At 41.9% G+C, this 19,688-nt stretch overlaps 1 long non-coding RNA gene across 1 annotated transcript in view; it reads left to right on the forward strand.

Moving 5' to 3' along the window:
- Positions 1-2,606: 2,606 nt before the first annotated feature.
- LOC140845120 (uncharacterized) overlaps positions 2,607-19,688 on the forward strand; it is a 118,731-nt gene continuing 101,649 nt past the window's right edge. Inside the window, exon 1 of the long non-coding RNA XR_012123828.1 lies at positions 2,607-2,697. This is a non-coding gene — a long non-coding RNA (uncharacterized lncRNA). The remainder of the gene's footprint in view (positions 2,698-19,688) is intronic.

Genomic DNA, 19,688 nt, shown 5'->3' on the forward strand with positions numbered 1-19,688 from the left:
GACAATAATCCAGTTTCATTCTCTTACATGTAGGTGTCCAGTTTGCCAACAACAGCTGTTGAAGAGGCTGTCATTTCCCCATTGTGTATCCATGGCTCCTTTATCATGTATAGATTGTATATGCTTCAGTTAATATCTGGAATCTCAATTCTGTTCCTCTGGTCTATGGGTCTGTTCCTGGGCCAGTACAAAATTGTCTTGATTACTGTGGTTTGTAGTAGAGCTTGAAGTTGGGAAGGGAGATCCCCCCTGCTTTATTCTTCCTTCTCAGGATTGCTTTGGCTAGTCTGGGTCTTTTGGTGGTTCCATATGAATTTTTGAACTATTTGTTCCAGTTTGTTGAGTAATGGTGTTGGTATTTTGAAAGTGATTTCATTGAATCTGTAGATTGTTTTAGGCAGGTTGGCCATTATGACAATATTAATTCTTCCTACCCAAGAGTATGGGATGAGTTTCCATTTATTAGGGTCCTCGTTAATTTCTTGTAAGAGTGTCTTGTAGTTTTCAGGGTACAGGTCTTTCACTTCCTTGGTTAGGTTTATTCCTATGTAGTTTATTATTTGTCATGCAATTGTGTATGGAATTGTTTTCCTGATTTCTCTTTCTCCTAGTTCATCGTTAGTGTACAGGAATGCAACAGATTTCTGTGTATTAATATTGTTTCCTACAACTTTGCTGAATTCAGATATTAGTTCTAGTAGTTTTGGAGTGGATCCTTTTGGGTTTTTTATGTACAATATCATGTCATCTGTAAACAGGGAGAGTTTGACTTCTTCCTTGCCAATCTGGATGCCTTTTATTTCTTTGCGTTCTCCGATTGCTGTGGCTAGGACCTCCCGAACTATGTTGAATAAAAGTGGGGAGAGTGGCCATCCTTGTCTTGTTACTGATCTTGGAGGAAATGCTTTCAGCTTCTCACTGTCAACTATGATGTTGGCTGTGGGTTTGTCATAAATGGTCTGTATTATGTTGAGGTACTTGCCCTCTATACCCATTTTGTTGAGAGTTTTTATCATGAATGAATGTTGAATTTTGTTGAATGTTTTTTCAGCATTTGTGGAGATGATCATGTGGTTTTTGTCCTCCTTTTTGTTGTAGTGGTGGGTGATATTTATGGATTTTCTAATACTGTACCATCCTTGCATCCCTTGAATAAATCCTAGTTGTTCATGATGAATGACCTTTTTGATGTATTTTTGAATTCTGTTTGATAATATTTTGTTGAGTATTTTTGCATGTATGTTCGTCAGGGATATTCGTCGTTAATTTTCTTTTTTTGTGGTATATTAGGGTGATGCCAGCATTATCGAATGAGTTCGGAAGTATTCCTTCCTCTTCTACTTTTTGGAAAAGTTTAAGGGGGATGGAAATTAGATCTTCACTAAATGTTTGATAAAATTCAGCGGTGAAGCCATCTGGTTCAGGGATTTTGTTCTTAGGTAGTTTTTTGATTACCAGTTCAATTTGGTTTCTAGTAATTGGTCTGTTCAGATTTTCTGTTCTTTCTGGGATAGCCTTGGATGGTTGTATTTTTCTAGAAAGTTGTTCATTTCTTCTAGGTTATCCAGTTTGTTAGCATATAGTTTTTCAAAGTATTCTCTAATAATTCTTTGTATTTCTGTGATGTCCATAGTGATTTTTCCTTCTCATTTCTGCTTCTGTTTTCTGTGTGCAGACTCTCTTTTTTTCCTGATTAGTCTGGCTAGGGGTTTATCTACTTTGTTTATTTTCTCAAAGAACCAGCTCCTGCTTTCATTGATTCTTTGTATTGTTTTATTCTTCTCGATTGTATTTATTCCTGCTCTCATCTTTATTATGCTCCTTCTTCTGCTGACTTTGGGCCTCATTTGTTCTTCTTTTTCTAGTTTTGTTAACTGTGAGTTTAGACTGCTCATATGGGATTGTTGTTCTTTCCTCAGGTAGGCCTGTATTGCAATATACCTCCCTCTTAGCACTGGCTTGTCTGTGTCCCACAGATTTTGCGTTGTTGAATTATTGTTGTTATTTGTCTCCATATATTGCTTGATCTCTGTTTTTATTTGCACATTGATCCATTGGTAATTAGGAGAATGTTGTTAAGCCTCCATGTGATGGTAGGCTTTTTCGTGTTATTTGCATAATGTATTTCTAGTTTCATACCCTTGTGGTGTGAGAAGCTGCATCATTTTTGGGAGCTCGTCCGGGATAACTTTGGAGGTGAGTATCACCATCCAAGCGTACCTTTTCTTTCACTGTCCTTATAGAAGGAAGCCGTCTAAGGCACACAACATCGGGCACTCGTCAGCCACTTAAATGGGACTAGCCTGGCTGCCGATCTCAAAGTCTCGAGTGACAGGTTCCCCTGCATCTCCCTCAGTGGATCCCCCATCTCCCTTGGGAGCCGGGAAAGTCACCTGAGTTGAGGCCAGGATTCCCCTTCGGAGGCATCTCCCTGGATGCGAGGGACTGCGGAAGGCTGTGGGCAAATGAAAGAGCCTAGGCTCAGGCTACACTTCAGCTTCTTCACAAAGGTCCGCATGCCTGGAATCAGACCCTGACAGCCCGACTGGGTATCCATGAGGAGTGTCTTTCTTTCTGTCTCTCTCTGACTTCCAGTCTGCTATTTCAGGGTGCCCTGCCTCTAAGTGAGGCAGGGGGCATTCCTGACTCTCTTCTAACTTCATCAATTTCACGGAACCCGATGCCGACCACCACAAGGTAGGAGATGTATTCTTCACTTTTATTCTTGTCTAAATGCTGTTCTTTTTCTCTCAGAAAAATGTATCTGGGCACCCGTTAGCCACCTAAAAGACAATTATCGTTGGCTACCAGTCTTAAGTCTCATGTGAAAGGTTTCCTGGTGTCTGCTGCTCCTTGATCCCCTGCCTCTGGATGGATGGGAATGTTGGGGAGTGGCTGAGCTGATCTCCTACTTTCCTGTCCTAATCTGCAGACTGCGAGGGCAGACTGGACTGGTAGATAATGGTCCTTGGATCTTGGCTCTGACTCATCGATCCAATGAGCTAGGCTAGGCTGCTGCCTATGTGACAGTCGCAGATGACTCCTGAAGTCTTTTTTCACAGATCAGATTTCTTACAGTGGTTGACTAGCATGATGATTCCCAGGCAGTGGCAGAAACTGGTGTTTGAAGAGGATAGACACCCCCCATAAATGTCTGTGGCAGCCTGTGAATTTTATCTCTGGCTTTGGAGAAAGTTCCCCTGCCCCTCATTCAAAGCAGTCCTCTTAGGACTAAGCCACTTTCTCCTGTATAATGTAAATGAAGTTTGTGAAATAGTCAAGCTGAAATCTGAGTCCAACTAGTAAATGGCTCTATTCTATTGATCTCCCTTCCTTAGAGACAGCCATCCTGGGGCTATGACATTTCCTTACCTGCAGCCCCAGGGAAGCGAAACAGGCTTGTGACTCTGACCAAGGCTCTGGCAGCGAGAGGTCACACGATCCCTGCACTTTTCCGACCGGCAGGGGGCTCTCAAGGAATGATCCCGAGTGTACTTGCTAAAGCTTGTGCAGAGAAAACTAGAGTCTAGGTTAAAACTCCCAAAAGGCGTAAAGTAGGAGCACACTGGTAAGGTTCCACTAAAAGTCCAGAGCTCTGTGGCGACTCTTACTTAGTGGGAAGGCAAGAGGGAAATCAAGGCAAGGTGCAGGCCATGGTGGTAAGGAGTGGTGAAATCCAGTAGGCCTGGCAGAGGAGGTGATTGACTATTGTTACCCAGGCTCCAAGGTGAGGGGACCCCCTTCACAGAGAGAGAGGCTGACCAGGTGCTGGATGTGGGGCCCCACACAGGGAGCACCCTGGCTGGCCTGAGGGGGCCGAGGCAGGTACAGGCCCAGTAGGTCTTTGTGCCTGTGCGCTGATGTCACCCCCATGGCCCTGCCTGGTTGCCCATCTCCAGAGAGCATGGGTAGTCACAGGTAAGGGAGCCACCTTTTGGGGACACCAGTTGCTGGTGTCGTTTAGTGGCCCTTGGACTTGCTGAGGTGGCAGGCCAGTTAGCTTGCTGGGAAACTGCTCCCCTCTCTTCTGTCAAGGTGGAGGTGGTGCTTCACTGAATTTAGGCATTTAGAGGTGAGTGAGGTGTATTTGAAATGGAATAGTAGCTTTTAGAGCTCTGTTTATTTCTGTTCATATGAAAAAGGTGCTGAGCCTAAAGACTTGAGTGAAGGTGGCAGGAATTCTAAGAATATTTATGTCCTTGCATTTATGTTCAGGGAAGTGATTCTGAAGTAATTTTTTACTCATGTATGAAGTTGTTGAGTAAGTCACATCAGTCATGTCGAGATGAAGTGATGTAGTAGAAATAAAGACCCTGCACCTTGGCCTGATACATAGGAGACACACCATTGGTGCTCTTTGCTCTCCTGTCCTAGTTTATTACCTTAACTACCTCTGTGGTTCAGAGTGGTCCCAACCACATTTCAAGCAAAATCTTTCTAAAACTGCATAGAAACACTTGGCGGGATATCCCGAGAGGCTAGTGGAAAAATTATTCTTTCTGATCACTGCTTGCCAGTTGTCTTCTCTATGCCATGTTCCTTTCCTATTTTTGCATTTCCTGTTATTGTAGACCGATAGGGGCGATGGTGTGTGTCTCTGCTAGACGAGCCTCTGGGGCTGTTCGGGGGCTGTGCTGCTGTGGTGATGGCAGTGTTTTTACCTTAGACATAGCTTGTCCTCTGACGTATTCACACGGGGTTACTTCTCTTATGCAGTCAAAATTGTAGGAAACCCCTTAGGTTTTTATGTTCTCGGTTTTACTTGAGATCTAACCCTATTTCTTAGGCATGTTATATATTCCTTTTGCATTGTAAGAATAAAGCGGCAGATCACTTTTCATGTTCACCTACATCATTAACTATAAAGAATTACATCAACATGTAAGTTTTATCAAATTGTGGAGCATACCAGTGTTGTAGCTTTGAATGATTCTGTGTAATCGCTTAAGAATCACTTACATCTGGCACACAGTGTACCAACACCTACCATCATTTGCAGGAATGTTTGTCAGTTCTAATTTGATTTTTTTTCACTGTATGCACACTTTCACCTATGAGCTGATGTTTGAATATATTTTAGACACTTTGTGATTAGAAAATATCGAGATGAAACATAGAATCTCTTCATGGTCACATGTTCTGTTCTCGTTATTGTAATCTGAGTATTTGAGTTACAGACACTCGATTTTGTTTCAATACTGCTGAAATATAGAAGTATTCTTGGAGTTTGTGAGCCTTCACACTAGACCATTTTATTTTATGTTCTTATAAGCAGTGTTTTGAATATGTTCAGCCATGAAGTGAAATACACACCATAGTGCCTGAATCTCTACATATATTTATGAAGACATTTTTTCAGAGGGACCCCAGGGCACAACCATACCAGTGAAACAATGACTTAAAAAAGACCCTGCCAAATAAAATTATGTGTAATAAGTAAATATGTACATGCATTCTCCATTAAACATGAAAACTGTAACATTATTTGGAAATTATGTATCTTCTGGGGTTAAATATTTCTCTGTGATATAAAAAGTATCTTTAAAAAACAAAGCAGTAGAACTAGTTGACAATCAAAATTAATAGTAATTTCTAGCAGATAGTTTGATGATAATAAGTGTTAAGCTATAAAAAGTGTTTTAGTACGTTTTTATTTTAAGATAGTTTTAGATTTACGGAAAATTTGAGTTACAGAGTTGGGTTTTGCAGTTTGCTCAGATCACTTCCCCTCTTACTACCGTCATTATAGTTTGTTGTTACAGTTACAAGCAGTGATGGTGTACTGTCACCATCCACCATCTATTCTTTCCCTGAGATTTCCATAGTTGGACCCTTTCTCGAAGATCCAGTTCAGGATACCTCATTACATCTAGTGATCTCGTCTCCTTAGCGTTTTGTTGTTGTTTGTTTCTGAGACATTCTTTGCTTTGGATGATCTTTTCCATTTTCAAGATTCTTTGCCATTAATATTGTAGAGTTTTCCCCAGTCGCATTTAACGTGACATTTTCTTGTAATTACTTGGAGTTGTGTTTTATGGGGAGGAAGGTCACAGAGCTCAAGTACAGTGCACAGCACCACATGTCAAGGGCAAGTGCTCTGAAGGAGACTTGATATTGTTGATGTTGTCCCAGATGGCAGGATTTTTTTTTCTTTCTTAAAGCTGAGTGAAATGCCACTGTGTGTGTGTGTGTTTGTGTGTGTGTGTGTGTTTCACATGTTTATCCATTCATGTATCTACGGACATTTAGGCTGCTTCTGTATCTTGTCTGTTGTAAATACTGCTGCAGTGAACATAGAGATGCATATGTCTTTTCAAATTAGTGTTTTCACTTTCTTGGGATAGATACATAAAGCCAAATTGCTGGGATATATGGGAGTTTTATTTTGAATTGTTTGAGGAGCCTCCATAATGTTCTTCACATTGGATATGCCAATTCTCATTCCCAACAATAAGGGGCTTGTTTTTCTCCACATCCCTGTCTAGTTACTTTTTGTCTCCAATTTGAGCTTCCATTCTAACAGATTTGAATTGAGATCTCATTGTGGTTTTGATTTGCATTTCCCGAACGGTTAGTAATACTGCAAGTTTTTCCATGTGTCAGTTGGCCGTCTACATGTCTTCCTTGGAAAAATGCCTATCTAAGTCCTCTGCCCATTTTTTTAATTGGATTGTCTTTTCAATAGTAGTTGGAGGAGTACTTTATATGTTTTGTATGTTAACCCCAAATTGAATATTTCATGGGCGAACATCTTCTACCATCCAGTACATTATTCTTCTGTATGGTTGATGGTGTCCTTCACAGTACAGAGCATTTTAGTTGGATGTAGTCCCATTTGTTTATTTTAGCTTTTATTGTCATCAACTCGGGAGAGAGATTAAAAAAAAATGTTGCTGAGAGCAGAGTCAAAGAGTTTGCTTCCCCTATATTCTTCTTGGAGTTTTGTGGGATCAGGTGTTACAGTTAAGTCTTAAATTCATTTTGAGTTTGTTTTTGGATGTGTTTTAGGAAAGTGGTCCTCCTTTTATGTAGCTATCCAAATAACCCACACCATTTATTGAAGAGACTTTTTCAAAACCATTATATATTCTTACCTCCTTTGTCGTAGACTAACTGACCATGTAAGTGTGGATTTAATTCTGTGCTCTATATTTTGTTCCATTGATGTAAGGATCTGTTTTTGTGCCAGTACCATAATGTTTAGGGTTTTTTTTTCTTCAGGATTATTACCTTCTTTATATTCTCTTTTTGTTGGTGAAGGGGATAACTTGGTACATTCTTCAAATTATAAAATAATTTAGTCACAAGAATGGAAATATAGCATAGGTAATGTAGCTCATAGCACTGTAACATCTTCTTGTGCTATGAGTACTTTGACAGAGATTGCATTGAATCTGTAGTTTGTTTTCCATAGTGTGGACGTTTTCACAATACTAATTCTTCCAATCCATGAGCGTGGTTTATCTTTCCACTTATTTTTGTACTTCTGTTTCTTTCATCGGTGCTTTATGGTTTTGAGCATATAGTTATTTTACTTCTGTGGTTAAATAGATTCCTAGGTATTTTATTCTTTCTGCTGCATTTGTAAGTAGGAATGATTTTATAATTTCTTTTTCTTGCATTCATTCTTAGTGTATAGAAACACAACAGACTTTTGAATATTGATTTTGTATCCTGTACCTTGATTGAATTCATCTATTACTTCTAATAGATTTTTGATGAATGCTTTGAAGTTTTCTACATATAGCATGAAGCCATCTGCAGATAGTGACAGATTTACTACTTCCTTTCCAATTTGGATATCTTTTATTTTTCTTGGCTAATTGCTATGGGTAGGACTTTGAGTATAATGCTGAACAAAAGTGGCAAGAGAGGGCATCCTTGACTTGTTCCTGTTCTCAGAGAAAAGCCTTCAACTTTGCACTGTTGAGTATGATAGCTCTGGGTTTGTCATATATGTCTGTTTTTTTTTTTTTTTTTTTTTTTTTTTTGCTTTTATAAGCCCAGGGTCCAAGGGCCATCTTTATTAGATCTGCCACAGGCTACAGTTTTGCAGAGCCTTGTTCCTGAGGTTTTCGGCAGCAGATGCCGCTTCTTTCGGCAGAGGGAGACATGAAATTGCTGCTGGCACAGCTCCTCCCCTGTGATCCTGAGGCTACTTTTTTTTTTTTTTTTTTTTTGAGAGGGCATCTCTCATATTTATTGATCAAATGGTTGTTAACAACAATAAAATTCAGTATAGGGGGGTCAATGCTCAATGTACAATCATTAATCCATCTCAAGCCTAATTCTCGTCAGTCTCCAATCTTCTGAAGCATAACGAACAAGTTCTTACATGGTGAACGAATTCTTACAGAGTGAATAAATTCTTACATGGTGAACAGTACAAGGGCATTCATCACAGAAACTTTCGGTTTTGATCACGCATTATGAACTATAAACCATCAGGTCAAATATGAATATTCATTTGATTTTTGTACTTGATTTATATGTTGATCCCACATTTCTCCTATTATTATTATTATTTTTATTTTTAATAAAATGCTGAAGTGGTAGGTAGATGCAAGATAAAGGTAGAAAACATAGTTTAGTGCTGTAAGAAGGCAAATATAGATGATCAGATGATCAGGTGTGTGCCTATGGACTAAGTATTAATCCAGGCTAGACAAGGGCAGCAAGACATCCACGGATGCAGAAGATTTCTCTCAAAGCAGGGGGGGTGAGGTTCTGAGCCTCACCTCTGTTGATCCCCAAATTCTCACCTGATGGCCCCCCTGCGACTGTGCCTGTCTTAGGTTGTTCCTCCCTTGAGGAATCTTACCCGTCTCTGGCTAACCAGTCATCTTCCGGGGCCATACAGGGAAATGTAAAGTTGGTAAGTGAGAGAGAAGCCATATTGTTTGCAAAGGTTAGCTTTTTACTTCTTTGCAGATTTATGCCCTGTGGCTTCTATGCCCAGCACTTGTCTCGAGGTATCTTTACCACCTGGAGGAATTATGATACTCGGTAAATTCGATATGAGGCACGAATTCTATTTAAGGTTTGTAATTAGGAAGGAAGAAGAAAAGCTATAGATGTAGCATATGAAGGAAACTTGGGAGGATTGATTATTTCTTTGACATATCTTCTTGTATAGTACCTTAAGTATGTATAGGTTTTAAACTACTAACTAATTTGCACACACATATTAACATAATAGGAATACGGTGACATAAACAAAGCAAATCTATAATTACCAGCCATCTCCAGTGAAGCCAAGAAAACCATTTAGGCACCCTAGGCATTTGTGAAAATTTATCTATGATATGATGGATATTGTCCAACTGTACTTGAACCATCAGACAAATTAAAGCAGCCCATTTCTGGGATCTGTTCACATCCCATATGTTCTTTTAACCATAGATAGTCTATAGTCATGAGATTTTGGGGTGCTACAACTTGCACCCCTCCCAACTCCTGGTTGAGTTCCAACAGTACAGATCCAGTCAAATTCGTTGTCTCACTGTATGCACATGCCAGCCTAGACATCTCCCTCCTCCTTCTTATGGCAAGTCCAGGAGACGGTGGGCTGGATGCAGCCACAACCGCAGCATCGTCCGGATCCCTGTGGAGGCTTTTTGATGATCATCCCCTGGCACGAGTCCTCCAGAGAGTGCTGATGCCGGAAGCTCCTCCTCATATCGTATCTTAGTTCATTTTCTGGGTATCCAAGCTAGGCCTTGATCTTCTGCGTAGAAACAAACAGACCCTTTGCCCACACTTTGACATGCCCTCTATACCACTGTGCAGAACTCATTGGAGGTCAGCACACAGTAACTGCTTTCTTTTTTTTTTTTTAATTAAGAGAAAGGAATATTATCAGAAAAGAGTACCTCCATAGCTGATCATCTGACACCCTTTAAGTGATCAACATTAAGGATATTTAAAGCATGCGTTGATCTTTGATTTACCAATAGTTTTATCCTGTTAAGGAGTAATCCCCCTTTTCTTTCTTTCTTTCTTTTTTTTTTTTAAATTTTTAATCTACACTTACCTGAAGAATACTATGTTTACTATGCTCTCCCCTATATCAGGTCCCCCCTAACAACCACATTACGGTTACTGTCCATCAGCTTAGCAAAATGTGGTAGAGTCACTACTTGTCCTCTCTGTGTTGTGCAGCCCACCCTCCCCTTTCTCCCTCCCCCCCATGCATGCTAATCTTAATACCCTCCTTCTTCTTCCCCCCCCTTATCCCTCCCTGTCCACCCATCCTCCCCAGTTCCTTTCCCTTTGGTACCTGTTAGTCCATTTTTGGGTTCTGTAATTCTGCTGCTGTTTTGTTCCTTCAGTTTTTCCTTTGTTCCTATACTCCTCAGATGAGTGAAATCATTTGGTATTTCTCTTTCTCCGCTTGGCTTATTTCACTGAGCATAATACTCTCCAGCTCCATCCATGTTGCTGCAAATGGTTGGATTTTTCCACTTCTTATGGCTGAGTAGTATTCCATTGTGTATATGTACCACATCTTCTTTATCCATTCATCTACAGATGGACATTTAGGTTGCTTCCAATTCTTGGCTATTGTAAATAGTGCTGCGATAAACATAGGAGTGCATCTGTCTTTCTCAAACTTGATTGCTGCGTTCTTAGGGTAAATTCCTAGGAGTGGAATTCCTGGGTCAAATGGTAGGTCTGTTTTGAGCATTTTGATGCACCTCCATACTGCTTTCCACAATGGTTGAACTAATTTACATTCCCACCAGCAGTGTAGGAGGGTTCCCCTTTCTCCACAGCCTCGCCAACATTTGTTGTTGTTTGTCTTTTGGATGGCAGCTATCCTTACTGGTGTGAGGTGATACCTCATTGTAGTTTTAATTTGCATTTCTCTGATAATTAGCGATGTGGAGCATCTTTTCATGTGTCTCTTGGCCATCTGTATTTCTTTTTTGGAGAACTGTCTGTTCAGTTCCTCTGCCCATTTTTTAATTGGGTTATTTGTTTTTTGTTTGTTGAGGCGTGTGAGCTCTTTATATATTCTGGACGTCAAGCCTTTATCAGATCTGTCATTTTCAAATATATTCTCCCATACTGTAGGGTTCCTTTTTGTTCTATTGATGGTGTCTTTCGCTGTACAGAAGCTTTTCAGCTTAATGTAGTCCCACTTGCTCATTTTTGCTGTTGTTTTCCTTGCCCGGGGAGATATGTTCAAGAAGAGATCACTCATGTTTATATCTAAGAGGTTTTTGCCTATGTTTTTTTCCAAGAGTTTAATGGTTTCGTGACTTACATTCAGGTCTTTGATCCATTTTGAGTTTACCTTTGTATATGGGGTTAGACAATGGTCCAGTTTCATTCTCCAACATGTAGCTGTCCAGTTTTGCCAGCACCATCTGTTGAAGAGACTGTCATTTTGCCATTGTATGTCCATGGCTCCTTTATCAAATATTAATTGACCATATATGTTTGGGTTAATTTCTGGGGTCTCTAATCTGTTCCACTGGTCTGTGGCTCTGTTCTTGTGCCAGTACCAAATTGTCTTGATTACTATGGCTTTGTAATAGAGCTTGAAGTTGGGGAGTGAGATCCCCCCTACTTTATTCTTCTTTTTCAGGATTGCTTTGGCTATTCGGGGTCTTTGGTGTTTCCATATGAATTTTTGAATTATTTGTTCCAATTCATTGAAGAATGTTGCTGGTAATTTGAGAGGGATTGCATCAAATTTGTATATTGCTTTCGGCAGGATGGCCATTTTGACGATATTAATTCTTCCTAGCCATGAGCATGGGATGAGTTTCCATTTATTAGTGTCCCCTTTAATTTCTCTTAAGAGTGACTTGTAGTTTTCAGAGTATAAGTCTTTCACTTCCTTGGTTAGGTTTATTCCTAGGTATTTTATTCTTTTTGATGCAATGGTGAATGGAATTGTTTTCCTGATTTCTCTTTCTATTGATTCGTTGTTAGTGTATAGGAAAGCTACAGATTTCTGTGTGTTGATTTTGTATCCTGCCACTTTGCTGTATTCCGATATCAGTTCTAGTAGTTTTGGAGTGGAGTCTTTAGGGTTTTTTATGTACAGTATCATATCATCTGCAAATAGTGACAGTTTAACTTCTTCTTTACCAATCTGGATTCCTTGTATTTCTTTGTTTTGTCTGATTGCCGTGGCTAGGACCTCCAGTACTATGTTAAATAACAGTGGGGAGAGTGGGCATCCCTGTCTGGTTCCCGATCTCAGTGGAAATGCTTTCAGCTTCTCGCTGTTCAGTATAATGCTGGCTGTGGGTTTATCATATATGGCCTTTATTATGTTGAGTTACTTGCCCTCTATTCCCATTTTGCTGAGAGTTTTTATCATGAATGGATGTTGAATTTTGTCAAATGCTTTTTCAGCATCTATGGAGATGATCATGTGGTTTTTGTCTTTCTTTTTGTTGATGTGGTGGATGATGTTGATGGATTTTCGAATGTTGTACCATCCTTGCATCCCTGGGATGAACCCCACTTGGTCATGGTGTATGATCCTTTTGATATACTGTTGAATTCTGTTTGCTAATATTTTATTGAGTATTTTTGCATCTACATTCATCAGGGATATTGGTCTGTAATTTTCTTTTTTGGTGGGGTCTTTTCCTGGTTTTGGTATTAGGGTGATGTTGGCTTCATAGAATGAGTTTGGGAGTATTCCCTCTTCTTCTATTTTGTGGAACACTTTAAGGAGAATGGGTATTATGTCTTCTCTGTGTGTCTGATAAAATTCCGAGGTAAATCCGTCCGGCCCCGGGGTTTTGTTCTTGGGTAGTTTTTTGATTACTGTTTCAATTTCTTTGCTTGTAATTGGTTTGTTTAACTTTTGTGTTTCTTCCTTGGTCAGTCTTGGGAGGTTGTATTTTTCTAGGAAGTTGTCCATTTCTTCTAGGTTTTCCAGCTTGTTGGCATATAGGTTTTCATAGTAGTCTTTAATAATTCTTTGTATTTCTGTGGAGTCTGTCGTGATTTTTCCATTCTCATTTCTGATTATGTTGATTTGTGTTGACTCTCTTTTTCTCTTAATAAGTTGGGCTAGAGGCTTATCTATTTTGTTTATTTTCTCAAAGAACCAGCTCTTGGTTTCGTTGATTTTTGCTATTGTTTTATTCTTCTCAATTTTGTTTATTTCTTCTCTGATCTTTATTATGTCCCTCCTTCTGCTGACTTTAGGCCTCATTTGTTCTTCTTTTTCCAGTTTTAATAGTTGTGATGTTAGACTATTCATTTGGGATTGTTCTTCCTTCTTCAAGTGTGCCTGGATTGCTATATACTTTCCTCTTAAGACTGCTTTCGCTGCATCCCACAGAAGTTGGGGCTTAGTGTTGTTGTTGTCATTTGTTTCTATATATTCCTTGATCTCTATTTTGATTTGTTCATTGATCCATTGATTATTTAGTAGCATGTTGTTAAGCCTCCATGTGTTTGTGAGCCTTTTTGTTTTCTTTGTAGAATTTATTTCTACTTTCATACCTTTGTGGTCTGAAAAATTGGTTGGTAGAATTTCAATATTGTGGAATTTACTGAGGCTCTTTTTGTGAGCTAGTATGTGGTCTATTCTGGAGAATGTTCCATGTGCACTTGAGAAGAATGTATATCCTGTTGCTTTTGGATGTAAAGTTCTATAGATGTCTATTAGGTCCATCTGTTCTAGTGTGTTGTTCAGTGCCTGTGTGTCTTTACTTATTTTCTGCCCGGTGGATCTATCCTTTGGGGTGAGTGGTGTGTTGAAGTCTCCTACAATGAGTGCATTGCAGTCTATTTCCCTCTTTAGTTCTGTTAGTATTTGCTTCACATATGCTGGTGCTCCTGTATTGGGTGCATATATATTTAGAATGGTTATATCCTCTTGTTGGACTAAGCCCTTTATCATTATGTAGTGGCCTTCTTTATCTCTTGTTACTTTCTTTGTTTTGAAGTCTATTTTGTCTGATATTAGTACTGCAACCCCTGCTTTCTTCTCACTGTTGTTTGCCTGAAATATGTTTTTCCATCCCTTGACTTTTAGTCTATGCTTATCTTTGGGTTTAAGGTGAGTTTCTTGTAAGCAGCATATAGATGGGTCTTGCTTTTTTATCCATTCTATTACTCTATGTCTTTTGATTGGTGCATTAAGTCCATTTACATTTAGGGTGACTATTGAAAGATATGTACTTATTGCCATTGCAGGCTTTAGATTCGTGGTTACCAAAGGTTCAAGGTTAGCTTCTTTAGTATCTTACTGCCTAACTTAGCTCGCTTATTGAGCTGTTATATACACTGTCTGGAGAGTCTTTTCTTCTCTCCCTTCTTATTCCTCCTCCTCCCTTCTTCATATGTTGTGTGTTTTGTTCTGTGCTCTTTTTAGGGGTGCTCCCATCTAGAGCAGTCCCTGTAGGATGCCCTGTAGAGGTGGTTTGTGGGAAGCAAATTCCCTCAGCTTTTGCTTGTCTGGGAATTGTTTGATCCCACCATCATATTTAAATGATAGTCGTGCTGGATACAGTATCCTTGGTTCAAGGCCCTTCTGTTTCATTGCATTAAGTATATCATGCCATTCTCTTCTGGCCTGTAGGGTTTCTGTTGAGAAGTCTGATGTTAGCCTGATTGGTTTTCCTTTATAGGTGACCTTTTTCTCTCTAGCTGCCTTTAAAACTCTTTCCTTGTCCTTGATCCTTGCCATTTTAATTATTATGTGTCTTGGTGTTGTCCTCCTTGGATCCTTTCTGTTGGGGGTTCTGTATAATTCCATGGTCTGTTCGATTATTTCCTCCCCCAGTTTGGGGAAGTTTTCAGCAATTATTTCTTCAAAGACACTTTCTATCCCTTTTCCTCTTTCTTCCTCTTCTGGTATCCCTATAATACGAATGTTTTTCCTTTTATATTGGTCACATATTTCTCTTAGTGTTGTTTCATTCCTGGAGATCCTTTTATCTCTCTCTATGTCAGCTTCTATACGTTCCTGTTCTCTGGCTTCTATTCCTTCAATGGCCTCTTGCATCTTATCCATTCTGCTTATAAATCCTTCCAGGGATTGTTTCACTTCTGTGATCTCTTTCCTGACATCTGTGATCTCCTTCCGGACTTCATCCCACTGCTCTTGCATTTTTCTCTGCATCTCATCCCATTGCTCTTGCATTTTTTTCTGCATCTCTGTCAGCATGTTCATGATTTTTATTTTGAATTCTTTTTCAGGAAGACTAGTTAGGTCTGTCTCCTTCTCAGGTGTTGTCTCTGTGATCTTTGTCTGCCTGTAGTTTTGCCTTTTCATGGTGATAGAGATAGTTTGCAGAGCTGGTACAAGTGACCGCTGGAAGAGCTTCCCTTCTTGTTGTTTTGTAGCCTTTTCCTGGGAGAATAGCGACCTCTAGTGGCTTGTGCTGGGCAGCTGTGCGCAGACAGGGCTTCTGCTTCCTGCCCAGTTGCTTTGGGGTTTATCTCCGCTGTTGCTGTGGGCTTGGCCTGGCTGGGGCTGTTCCTCCAAAATGGTGGAGCCCCGTTGGAGGGGGAGCAGCCAGGAGACTATTTATCTCCGTAAGGGGCCTCTGTGCTCCCTGCTGCCCAGGGGGTTAGAGTACCCAGAGATCCCCAGATTCCCTGCTTCTGGTCTAAGTGACCTGTCCTGCCCCTTTAAGATTTCCAAAAAGCACTCTCCAAACCAAAACAACAGCAGCAACAATGAGAGAGGGAACAGAAACAAAGAGAAAAAAAAAAAGGAAAAAAAAGGAAAAAACAAGCGATTTTTTTTTTTTTTTTTTGTCCTCAGGTGCCGGTCCCAGGCACCCGCTCACTGGTCCTGCTGCCCTGTCTCCCTAGCACCAGGGTCCCTGTCCTTTCAAGGCTTCCAAAAAGCACCCACCCACCGGTCCCGCAGGGAAGGAACGCTCAATATTCTTTGTCCTCAGGCACTGGTCCCACGCACCCGCTCACCAGTCCCGCCGCCCTGCCTCCCTAGCACCGGGGTCCCTGTCCCTTCAAGGCTTCCAAAAAGCACTCGGCAAAAAGAGAGAAAAAAAAGGGGAAAAACGCGCGATTTCTTCCGTCCTCAGGTGCTGGTCTCAGGCACCCACCCACCGGTCCCACAGGGAAAAATGCGGGATATTCTTTGTCCTCAGGTGCCGGTCCCAGGCACCCGCTCACCAGTCCCGCCGCCCTGCCTCCCTAGCACCGGGGTCCCTGTCCCTTTTAGGCTTCCAAAAAGCACTCGCAGAAAAGAGAAAAAAAAAAGGGGAAAAACGCGCGATTTCCTCTGCCCTCAAGTGCCGGTCTCAGGCACCCGCCCACCGGTCCCGCAGGGAAAAACGGGGGATATTCTTTGTCCTCAGGCGCCGGTCCCAGCCACCCGCTCACCAGTCCCGCCACCGTGCCTCCCTAGCACTGGGGTCCCCGTCCCTTCAAGGCTTCCAAAAAGCGCTCGCCAAAAAGAGAAAAAAAAAAAAGGGGGAAAAACGCGCGACCTCCTCCGTCCTCAGGCACCGGTCTCAGGCACCCGCCCCCAGGTCTCGCAGGGAGAAACGCGGGATATTCTTTGTCCTCCGGCGCCGTTCCCAGGCACCTCCTCACCGGTCCCACCACCCTGCCTCCCCAGCAACGGGGGCCCGTCCCTCTAAGGCTTCCAAAAAGCGCTCGCCAAAAAAAAAAAAAAAAAAAAACCGCTCCGGTTTCTCTCCACCCGCCGGGAGCCGGGGGGAGGGGCGCTCGGGTCCCGCCGGGCTGGGGCTTGTATCTTACCCCCTTCACAAGGCGCTGGGTTCTTGCAGGTGTGGATGTGGTCTGGATGTTGTCCTGTGTCCTGTGGTCTCTATTTTAGGAAGATTTTTCTTTGTTATATTTTCATAGCTCTATGTGTTTTTGGGAGGAGATTTCCACTGCTCTACTCACGCCGCCATCTTGGCTCCGCCCTGAGGCTGCTTTTTATATATGTCTGTTTTTATGTTTAGGTGTGTTCTCTTTATACCCACTTTGTTTCAAATTTTGATCATAAATGGATGTTGAATTTTGTCAAAAGTTTTTCTGCATCTATTGAGATGATCATATTTTTATCCTTCATTTTGTTACTGTGATGTGTCAAATTCATTAGTTGTGGATATTGAACTATCCTTGCATCCCCAGAGTAAATCCTACTTGATCATGACGCATGACCTTTTTATTGTATTGTTGAAATTCCACTTTCTGGTCCCAGCCTATATGTGACCTCCTGGAAATGACTTCCTTTTGCCTGGTCCTCCTTCCCATCAGGAACTGCTACCTCAGTGCCCTGTTTAGTGACTTAATGAAACTGGTTACAATTGGATCTTTTCTTGTTTGTTTATCTTTTTTCTCACTTTGTTAACTTTGGTCTTCCTTGCATGCTGAAGACTGGGCTTGCGTGATTGTACTCCCAGGGCCTGGCACAGCAGTGAGCATAGCACCAGTAATGAACATTATTTTGAATATTGTGATATAATGAATTATACAACATACATACTTGGTCATTCAGTAACCCAAATATATAATTGCTGGGTATATTTCTTCCTCTTACACACTTCCTGAAAACACTGCAGAGCCTTAAAGGAGAAGTGGGTGTCTTGTCATGTTAATGAGAGACTTTTGGACCCCATCTGATGGCAGAGGTCGGAGGTTGAATCAGCCAATGATAGAGTCAAACATGACTATACATTGAAGCCCTCAGCAACATCAGGGAGATGAGTATGTCTCTCTGTTGGAGAGAGCTTCCACTCTGTGGAGCCAACAAGATTCCATGTGTAACAGAGCTAGTCCCAAAGCCACACCCCAGCCTGTCCCTGAGACCATTCGTGTATGTGTGAGAAAAGTGGCCGGGGGGAGGAGTAAAATGGCCCTGGGAGTCCTTGGTTCAGGAGCCCAATGCACTGTAAATCCAAAACCTCTTGGTGAAGTCTTAGCAGGGACTAAGGTTAGATTGGGAGGATATGGAGATGCAGTGGCTGATGGTATTGAGGTGGAAGTTTGGATGAAAATTGGGTGTTTGAGCAGGTTTTGCTTGAGGTGGCTGCATCCCCTTTACCTGAAAGTATTATTGGGATGGATAATATGTGTGACTGGGTTTGGCTTCCCCTGCCTAATACAGTAAAACAGAAGGTATGTAAGCCCATCCTCAGGCCTGTTTAGTTGGACATTCTAAATGGGGAATGGCTGAAACTGTGCTTACCCACAGAGGCAGATAACTTGACAAACATATCACCGTTCTTAGGAGTGACATGCTGGAAGCTGGAGTGGTGGTATCCACAGATTTGCTGTACAGTAGTCCTGTGTGGCCTGTGCAAAGGTGGATGGGACATAGAGACTCTTCAAGCTTAGGTAATGTGGGTACTGCCCATAGTCCCAGCAGTTCCAGGCATGATATCAGCCATACAGAACGTACAGCAGGTTGAAGGAGGCTGGTACTCCTGGATGGACCTTGCAAATGCTCTCTTCTCTGTCTCAATTCCTGAAAAGAGCCAAGCCCAGTTTGCCTTCAGGTGGGAAGGACCCCACTTTGCCTCTGCTGTGCTAGGCGGGGATCTGAGCTCCCGGCTTATTGTCACTATGTGGTCAGGAAGGATTTGGACTCGGTGTAATGCTCGAGTGTAATAATACACGATGTTGGTGACATTATTAATACCAGAAACAGAGGAGCTGGCCAGGAATGATTTGAATGCAACAAGGACATATGTGACCAACCAGGGCTGGTTAATAAATCTAGCGAAGGTCCAAGGTCCTGCTCAGTGAAATTTGTAGGAATAATGCAGGCAGAAACCACCTGGGATATTCCACAAGTGTGACTATCAGTAAACTGCTGTCACTCTCCCACCAGGTCCAAACAAGAAGCCCAGCACTTTCTTGGTTTATTTGAATTTTGGAGGACTCGTATTCCACACCAGGAACCATTTGTAGCTCCTGTCTGAAAGACTCCATGAAAGAAAGCTGCATCTGAGTGGGGTCCTGAACAGAAGTGAGCCACATCAGAATTACACATGGCAGCTGTGTGCTTGACAGCATCCGGCTCTTGTGACCCCCACTCAGACATGATTTTGGAAGTGTCTGTCCCCCACACCCATGCAGACTGGAGCTTGTGGCAAAAAAAAGAAAATGAGCACCTCCCAGCTGTGACCCTTGGGATTTTGGACCAGAAAATTCCCCCATGCTGCTGCCTGGTACATACCACTTGAGAGACAATTATTAACATACTGTTGGGAATTAATCAAGACTGCCTCAGTGACCGAAGTACATAAAATAATTTTGAAACCTGAGACACCCATAATGTGTTGGGTGATGTCAGAGAAACACCCTAATAGGGAAGGCAGAGTCCGAAGGGTCCCCTAATCAAACAGATATGGTTCATGCAGGGGCAGGCTGCCCGGGGGGATACAAGGAGGCCTACACGAATCCGTGAGCAGGCAGCCTCATTTCCTCTGGGACCGATGCTGGAGCCCCTGGGGAGCTGCATGGACAGTGTCCTAGGAACAGCTCTCAGCTGAATGACAAAGAGCTGCTTGGTTACAGGTGGCAGTTCCAGGAGGCATAGACAGTATCCTGGTTGGGGAGCTGCTGCAGTAATACCAGAGGATGGCAAGGCTGGCCTGGAGGAAGGGAAACAAATGATTTCAATGGGCTGAATTCCATGCCCTTTTCTGGGCAGTGACAGCAGAATGGAGCAGTGAGGAAAGCCCCTCGTGCTGGGGTTCTTATGACTTGGGACTGCG

This window comes from Manis javanica, chromosome 12 (assembly GCF_040802235.1).
Source record: "Manis javanica isolate MJ-LG chromosome 12, MJ_LKY, whole genome shotgun sequence".
NCBI lineage: Eukaryota > Metazoa > Chordata > Mammalia > Pholidota > Manidae > Manis > Manis javanica.